This window comes from Ranitomeya variabilis, chromosome 2 (genome assembly GCF_051348905.1).
Source record: "Ranitomeya variabilis isolate aRanVar5 chromosome 2, aRanVar5.hap1, whole genome shotgun sequence".
Lineage (NCBI taxonomy): Eukaryota > Metazoa > Chordata > Amphibia > Anura > Dendrobatidae > Ranitomeya > Ranitomeya variabilis.
In genome coordinates this window covers 493,134,959-493,144,705 of record NC_135233.1, presented here as the reverse complement: position 1 = coordinate 493,144,705, position 9,747 = coordinate 493,134,959, and positions in this window count along the sequence as shown.

Genomic DNA, 9,747 nt, shown 5'->3' with positions numbered 1-9,747 from the left:
TCTGGAAGATAGTATATATCAGTATGGATCAGTATAGAGAGGAACATACTGCGGTAGGTAAAGATGGAAAAACGTACCCTTAGTGGTTTGTTCGTCTAGCGTCATACGATAATAGGGTAGTGTATTCAAAATTAGAAGTGGCCCAGATTTCTCCTGTTCAGAGAAAAAAAAATTTTTTTAAGGTACTAATACCATTGTCGTACATAACATGTCACCTCACTGAATAACTCCAGTGCTATGCTCACCCTATATATGTATCTGTATTACAGCCAATCTAACACATGACAGGTGTCTCAGTTATTGACACACTGTCCTGGACAATTGCCATTGAAAGTGAAGGCCCTTCTTTCACGGTCCTGGTAAATACCTCTCTATGTGCTACAAAATCCTTATGTACACTTTATTGCAATAACCTCACAGACCACATGTGTCAATTTACACTTCTATGGGAGAACCTTTGGGTTACTCATACTAACATGAGATCATATATATCTATACTATATCATGTTCTCCCATTTTCTCTGAACAGGAGAAATCTGGGCCACTTCTAATTTTGAATACACTACCCTATTATCGTATGACGCTAGACGAACAAACCACTAAGGGTACGTTTTTCCATCTTTACCTACCGCAGTATGTTCCTCTCTATACTGATCCATACTGATATATACTATCTTCCAGAAACCCATTCTTTGTTTTGATGTCTTTTGTATTTAACATAGGTCTATTTGCTCTTGACAAGAATGAATTTTTCCCTATCAAGGGGAGCTTTGACATGTGTTCCTCTTTTGTCCATAGCCGTATGGATAGCGCTTTTGTATATTTTGTATATATTATATGTTGAACCACTGCATATATGATATGTTTATACACTGTTTTTTCTATTTTTTGTTACAGCATTATTTGTGATCAAGGCCACGGTGTGGCCGAAACGTTAAAAAAATTTTTTTTGCCTTATTGATTCATCTTCACCTTCAATAAAAAATACTCACTTCAGCAAATTTGATTTGAACTAAGACGAGTGCATTGATTTAATTCTCCTTGATTACCTGTGAATCTTCGGATTCCGTTCTCTTGCACCGTCAAATTCCATCTACAGTCGAGTGCTAGCTCTTTGTTCATCACACTATATGAATATGTGATCATGTATTTTGGGCAATTTAGCCACGTGAGTTGGACATAGTGACTGCATTTGGTCATACGTTTTCTCTATACTTCGAATTGATGCTGCCATCCAAAAGGTTTATTTGTGTGCTCCCCCCCTGACTTGGTCATTGCCGCATTTTTTCCTTTATGTGTCTTCTGCTATATGGCTGTATTGACAATACACCCATGTTTTGTATCTTACATATTTGTATTTGTATATGATTGTTATTACTTAATAAACCTTTTGAATATTGTTTTCTAAATATGTTTAAGTGGACTTTTTTCCTCCGTGTTCTTGTTTATGAAGATGGAGTGCAGAGTGTACATTAATGTTAAAAAAGAGTGGCATGTAAAACTTTGGACACCACTGCTCAAAATTATTATTATTGTGAACAGTTAGGCAAGTGTAAGATGAAAAGGCCTAAAGTTAAAGATGACACATTTCCTTTGTATTCTAGGCAAAAAAAAAATCATTTTTTACATTTCAAAAATTATAAAAAGGAAAATGAGCTCATGCAAAAGTTTGGCCCCCCTGTCATGATCTCTGCAGGCAGAGATCATAGCAAGCCTATAGAGGGACAAGCTCTCGGAAGATGGAACTATACTGACCATGAACTAAGCCTGCCGCGCAACTAGAAATAGCCAGGTAGCATTTCCTATTTATCGCTAGATGCCCAGCTCTGGCCTAAGACCTAAATAGCTAGCAGAGGGAAATATAAGACCTGGCTCACCTCTAGAGAAATATTCCAAAGAAGACAGTAGCCCCCCACATATAATGACGGTGAGTTCAGATGAAACAACAAACGCAGCAGGAAAATAGTATTAGCAAATTTGAGGTCCGCTTACTAGATAGCAGAAGACAGATAGTATACTTTCATGGTCAGCAGAAAAACACTAACAAAACACCATCCAGAGATTACCTTAAACTCTGGCATTAACTCATAACGCCAGAGTAGCAATCCCTGATCAACGAGAGCTTTCCAGACACAGTAACAAAACTTCAGCTGTGAACTGGAACAAATAGGCAAAACAAAACATGGACAAAAGTCCAACTTATCTAGTAGTTGTCTAGAAGCAGGAACAAGCACTGAGAGGCATCAGATAACATTGTTGACCGGCAAGAAACCACCAGAGAAATGAGCTTAAATAGCGACACCCACTACTGATGGAACCAGGTGAAACAGGAAGGAGGATGACAAGTCCAATTCCACAAGCGGCCACCGGGGGAGCCCAGAATCCAAATACACAACAGTACCCCCCCCTCAAGGAGGGGGCACCGAACCCTCACCAGATCCACCAGGGCGACCAGGATGAGCCCTATGGAAGGCACGAACAAGATCAGAAGCATGAACATCAGATGCATTGACCCAAGAATTATCCTCCTGGCCGTAACCCTTCCAGTTGACCAGATACTGGAGTCTCCGTCTGGAAACACGAGAGTCCAAAATTTTCTCCACAACGTACTCCAACTCACCCTCAACCAACACCGGAGCAGGAGGCTCAACTGAAGGTACAACAGGTACCTCATACCTGCGCAATAACGACCGATGAAAAACGTTATGAATGGAAAAGGACGCAGGGAGGTCCAAACGGAAAGAAACAGGATTAAGAATCTCCAATATTCTATAAGGGCCGATGAACCGAGGTTTAAACTTAGGAGAAGAGACCCTCATAGGGACAAAACGAGAAGACAACCACACCAAATCTCCAACACAAAGCCGAGAACCAACACGACGATGACGGTTGGCAAAACGCTGAGTCTTCTCCTGGGACAACTTCAAATTGTCCATAACCTGCCCCCAGATGTGATGCAATCTCTCCACCACCGCATCCACTCCAGGACAATCCGAGGATTCCACCTGACCGGAGGAAAATCGAGGGTGAAACCCCGAATTACAGAAAAACGGGGACACCAAGGTGGAAGAGCTGGCCCGATTATTGAGGGCGAACTCTGCCAATGGCAAAAAAGCAACCCAATCATCCTGGTCAGCAGAGACAAAACACCTCAGATATGTCTCAAGGGTCTGATTAGTCCGCTCGGTCTGGCCATTAGTCTGAGGGTGAAAAGCAGATGAAAAAGACAAATCTATGCCCATCCTAGCACAGAATGCCCGCCAAAATCTAGACACAAATTGGGTACCTCTGTCAGAAACAATATTCTCAGGAATACCGTGCAATCGGACAACATTCTGAAAAAACAGAGGAACCAACTCAGAAGAAGAAGGCAACTTGGGCAGAGGAACCAAATGGACCATTTTAGAGAAACGGTCACAGACCACCCAGATGACAGACATCTTCTGGGAAACAGGCAGATCTGAAATAAAATCCATCGAGATGTGTGTCCAAGGCCTCTTAGGAATAGGCAAGGGCAACAGCAGTCCGCTAGCCCGAGAACTACAAGACTTGGCCCGAGCACAAACGTCACATGACTGCACAAAGACTCGCACATCTCGTGACAGGGAAGGCCACCAGAAGGATCTTGCCACCAAATCCCTGGTACCAAAAATTCCGGGATGACCTGCCAATGCAGAAGAATGTACCTCAGAGATGACTCTGCTGGTCCAATCATCCGGAACAAACAGTCTATCAGGCGGACAACGATCCGGTCTATCCGCCTGAAACTCTTGCAAGGACCGCCGCAGATCAGGAGAAACGGCCGACAAAATTACTCCCTCCCTAAGGATACCTGTGGGTTCAGAATTACCAGGAGAGTCCGGGTCAAAACTCCTAGAAAGGGCATCTGCCTTAACATTCTTAGAACCCGGTAGGTATGACACCACAAAATTAAAGCGAGAAAAAAATAAAGACCAGCGCGCCTGTCTAGGATTCAGGCGTCTGGCAGTCTCAAGATAAATCAAATTTTTGTGGTCAGTCAATACCACCACCTGATGCCTAGCCCCCTCGAGCCAATGGCGCCACTCCTCAAACGCCCACTTCATGGCCAAAAGCTCCCGATTCCCAACATCATAATTCCGCTCTGCGGGCGAAAATTTGCGAGAAAAGAAGGCACAAGGCCTAATGACGGAGCAGTCGGAACCTTTCTGCGACAACACTGCCCCAGCTCCGATCTCCGAAGCGTCAACCTCAACCTGAAAAGGCAGATTCACATCAGGCTGACGCAACACAGGGGCAGAGGCAAAACGGCGCTTAAGCTCCTGAAAGGCCTCTACAGCATGAGGGGACCAATTAGCAACATCAGCGCCTTGTCTGGTCAAATCAGTCAGTGGTTTAACGACATCCGAAAAACCAGCAATAAATCGGCGGTAAAAGTTGGCAAAGCCCAAAAATCTCTGAAGACCCTTAAGAGAGGAGGGCTGAGTCCAGTCACAAATAGCTTGCACCTTGACGGGATCCATCTCAATGGAAGAGGGAGAAAAAATATACCCCAAAAAGGAAATTTTCTGGACCCCAAAATCGCACTTAGACCCCTTCACACATAAAGAATTAGACCGCAGAACCTGAAAAACTCTCCTGACCTGCTGGACATGAGAGTCCCAGTTATCAGAAAAAATCAGAATATCATCCAGATATATTATCATAAATTTATCCAGAAAATCGCGGAAAATATCATGCATAAAAGACTGGAAAACTGAAGGGGCATTAGAAAGACCAAAAGGCATGACCAAATACTCAAAGTGGCCCTCGGGCGTATTAAATGCGGTCTTCCACTCATCCCCCTGCCTGATCCGCACCAAATTATACGCCCCACGAAGATCAATTTTAGAGAACCACTTAGCACCTTCTATACGAGCAAACAAATCAGTAAGCAATGGCAATGGGTATTGATACTTAACAGTGATCTTATTCAGAAGCCGATAATCAATACATGGTCTCAAAGAGCCGTCTTTTTTTGAGACAAAGAAAAACCCAGCTCCCAAGGGAGAAGAAGATGGACGAATATGTCCCTTTTCCAAAGACTCCTTTATATATTCCCGCATAGCAGCATGTTCCGGCACAGACAGATTAAACAAACGACCCTTTGGATATTTACAACCCGGTATCAAATCTATGGCACAATCGCACTCACGGTGCGGAGGTAACGACCCAAGCTTGGGTTCGTCAAAGACGTCTTGATAATCAGAGAGGAACTCAGGGACTTCAGAGGGAATGGACGACGAAATAGAAACCAAAGGTAAGTCCCCATGAATACCCTTACATCCCCAGCTCAACACAGACATTGCTCTCCAGTCCAAGACTGGGTTGTGAGACTGCAACCATGGCAATCCCAGTACCAAATCGTCATGTAAATTATACAGCACCAGGAAACGAATAATCTCCTGGTGATCCGGATAGATACGCATGGTAACTTGTGTCCAGTATTGTGGTTTATTATTAGCCAATGGGGTGGAGTCAATCCCCTTCAGAGGAATAAGAGTCTCCAAAGGCTCTAAATCAAAACCACAACGATTGGCAAAGGACCAATCCATAAGACTCAGAGCGGCGCCAGAGTCAACATAGGCGTCCGTGGCAATGGATGACAAAGAGCAAATCAGGGTTACAGACAAAATAAACTTAGACTGAATGGTGCCAATGGAAACAGACTTATCAAGCTTCTTTGTACGCCTAGAGCATGCTGATATAACATGAGTAGAATCCCCACAATAGAAACACAATCCATTCTTCCGTCTAAAATTCTGTCGCTCGCTCCTGGACAGAATTCTATCACACTGCATACTTTCTGGCGTCTTTTCCATAGACACCGCCAGATGGTGCACCGGTTTGCGCTCCCGCAGACGCCTATCAATCTGAATAGCCATTGTCATGGACTCATTCAGACCTGCAGGCACAGGGAACCCCACCATAACATCCTTAACGGCATCAGAGAGACCTTCTCTGAAAGTTGCCGCCAAGGCGCACTCATTCCACTGAGTAAGCACAGACCATTTACGGAATTTTTGGCAGAAAACTTCAGCTTCGTCTTGCCCCTGAGATAGTGCCATCAAAGTTTTTTCTGCCTGAAGTTCCAAATGAGGTTCCTCATAAAGCAAGCCCAAGGCCAGAAAAAACGCATCCACATCGCGTAACGCAGGATCCCCTGCTGGCAATGAGAAGGCCCAATCTTGAGGGTCACCCCTGAGCAAGGAAATCACAATCCTAACCTGCTGAGCAGGGTCTCCAGCTGAACGAGACTTCAGGGACAAATAAAGCTTACAATTATTTCGGAAATTCTGGAAGCTAGCTCTATTCCCTGTGAAGAACTCCGGCAAAGGAATTCTCGGCTCAGATACCGGAGCATGTACCACAAAATCTTGTAAATTTTGTACTTTCGTGATGAGATTATTCAAACCCGCAGTTACACTCTGGAGATCCATTATTGTCAGGTGCACACAGAGCCATACAGAGATTAGGAGGAGAGAGAGAAAAAAGACTGCAGCAAGGCAGACTGGAGGAAGAAAAAAAAAAAAAAAAAAAAAAATTCCAGCAGACTTCTTATAACTCTCCTTTCTCAACCTGGGTCTTTAACACTTTATGGGCCGGTCAAACTGTCATGATCTCTGCAGGCAGAGATCATAGCAAGCCTATAGAGGGACAAGCTCTCGGAAGATGGAACTATACTGACCATGAACTAAGCCTGCCGCGCAACTAGAAATAGCCAGGTAGCATTTCCTATTTATCGCTAGATGCCCAGCTCTGGCCTAAGACCTAAATAGCTAGCAGAGGGAAATATAAGACCTGGCTCACCTCTAGAGAAATATTCCAAAGAAGACAGTAGCCCCCCACATATAATGATGGTGAGTTCAGATGAAACAACAAACGCAGCAGGAAAATAGTATTAGCAAATTTGAGGTCCGCTTACTAGATAGCAGAAGACAGATAGTATACTTTCATGGTCAGCAGAAAAACACTAACAAAACACCATCCAGAGATTACCTTAAACTCTGGCATTAACTCATAACGCCAGAGTAGCAATCCCTGATCAACGAGAGCTTTCCAGACACAGTAACAAAACTTCAGCTGTGAACTGGAACAAATAGGCAAAACAAAACATGGACAAAAGTCCAACTTATCTAGTAGTTGTCTAGAAGCAGGAACAAGCACTGAGAGGCATCAGATAACATTGTTGACCGGCAAGAAACCACCAGAGAAATGAGCTTAAATAGCGACACCCACTACTGATGGAACCAGGTGAAACAGGAAGGAGGATGACAAGTCCAATTCCACAAGCGGCCACCGGGGGAGCCCAGAATCCAAATACACAACACCCCCCTGCATGGTTAGTACCTAGTAGTACCTTCTTGTGAAAGTATCGCAGCTTGTAAACGCTTTTTGTAGCCAGCCAAGTGTCTTTTAATTCTTGTTTGAGGGATTTTCACCACTTGTTCCTTGGAAAATACTTCCATTCCTGTGAGATTCCTGGGTCGTCTTGCATCCTCTGCTATTTTGAGGTCTAGCCACAAATTTTCAGTGACGTTCAGATCAGGAGACTGGGAGGGCCATTGTGAAATTTTCAGCTTGCAACTTTTGAGGTTGTCTATTGTGGATTAACCTGTGTTTAGGATCATTATGCATTTGTAGAAGCCATTCTCCTTTCACCTTCAGCTTTTTCACAGATGGTGTTATGATTGCATCAAGAATTTGTTGAAATTTCATTAAATCCATTATTTTATCTAGCTGTGAAATGTTCCCTGTGCCATTGGCTGCAAAACATCCCCAAAGCATCATTGAACCATCCCCATGCTTAATAGTTGGCAAGATGTTCTTTTCCTAAAATTCTGTGCCCTTTTTTCTCCACACATACCTTTGATCATTATGGCCAAAGAATTCTATTTTAACCTCAACGGTCAACAGGACTTGTTTCCAAAATACATCGGGCTTGTTTTGCATACTTCTGATGCTGAATTTTATGGTGAGGAAGAAGGAGAGGTTTTCTTCCGACGACTCTTCCATAAAGGACAGATTTGTGTAGGCTAAGGTCTGAAACCTTGGAATCATAGAATCATAGAATACTAAAGCTGGAAGGGATCTTGTGGGTCATCGTGTCCAAACCCCTGCTCAATGCAGCATTCACTAAACCATCTCAGACAGATGTCTGTCAGCCTCTGTTTGAAGTCTTCCGTTGCAGGAGAACTCACCACCTCTCATGGGAGCCTGTTACACTCACTATTAAAAGTGTTTTCTATTAATATCTAATCTGTATCTTCTTCCTTTCAGTTTCATTCCATTGCTTCTCGTGTTTCCATGTGCAAATGAGAATAATGATTCCTCTACATTGTGACATCCCGTCAGATATTTGTAGACAGCTATTAAAGGTACCGTCACACAGTCACACTTTGATCGCTACGACGGTACGATCCGTGACGTTCCAGCGATATCCATACGATATCGCTGTGTCTGACACGCAGCAGCGATCAGGGATCCTGCTGAGAATCGTACGTCGTAGCAGATCGTTTGGAACTTTCTTTCGTCGCTTGATCACCCGCTGACATCGCTGGATCGTTGTGTGTGACAGCGATCCAGCGATGTGTTCGCTTGTAACCAGGGTAAACATCGGGTAACTAAGCGCAGGGCCGCGCTTAGTAACCCGATGTTTACCGTGGTTACCAGCGTAAAAGTAAAAAAAAACAAACAGTACATACTTACATTCCGGTGTCTGTCCTCCGGCGTCTCAGCTTCTCTGCACTGTGAGCGCCGGCCAGCCAGAAAGCGAGCACAGCGGTGACGTCTGACGTCACCGCTGTGCTTTCCGGCTCTGCTGCTTACACAGTGGAGAGAAGCAGAATGCCGGGGGACAGACACCGGAATGTAAGTATGTACTGTTTGTTTTTTTTTACGTTTACGCTGGTAACCAGGGTAAACATCGGGTTACTAAGCGCGGCCCTGCGCTTAGTTACCCGATGTTTACCCTGGTTACCCGGGGACTTCGGCATCGCTCCAGCGCCGTGATTGCAACGTGTGACCGCAGTCTACGACGCTGGAGCGATACTCATACGATCGCTGCGACGTCACGATCGTGCCGTCGTAGCGATTAAAATGGTACTGTGTGACGGTACCCTTAGTCTCCTCTTAGCCTTCTTTTTTGCAAGTTAAACATTCTCAGATCCTCTCACTATTCCTCATAGGACATTGTTTGCAGACCGTTCACCATTCTGCTTGCTCTTCTCTGAACTTTCCCCAGTTTTTCAATTTCTTTTTTTAAATGAACTGGACTCAGTATTCCAGATGAGGCCTGACCAAGGAGGAATAGAGGGGGACAATTACTTCACATGATCTAGACTCTATGGTTCTGTGTTCCAACCCAGAAATGTGTTTGCCTTTTTGCTGCAGCATCACACTGTTGACTCATGTACAGTCTGTGATCTATTAGTATACCAATGTCTTTTTCACATGTGCTGTTCATTAGTTCCACTCCTCTCAGTCTGTATATGCTTTTTTCATTTTTTTCTGCCTAGATGTAAAACTTTGCATTGCTCCCTGTTTAAACTCATTCTGTTAGTTGCTGCCCACTGCTCGTTTGTTTAGATCTTGATGTCTCTCTATCTTCTCTAGTATTAGCTATCCCTCTTAGCTTTGCATCATCAACAAATGTAATCAGTGTACCCTCAATTCCTTCATTTTTATCATTGATAAAGATGTTCAACAACACCTGGCCAGGACAGAGCC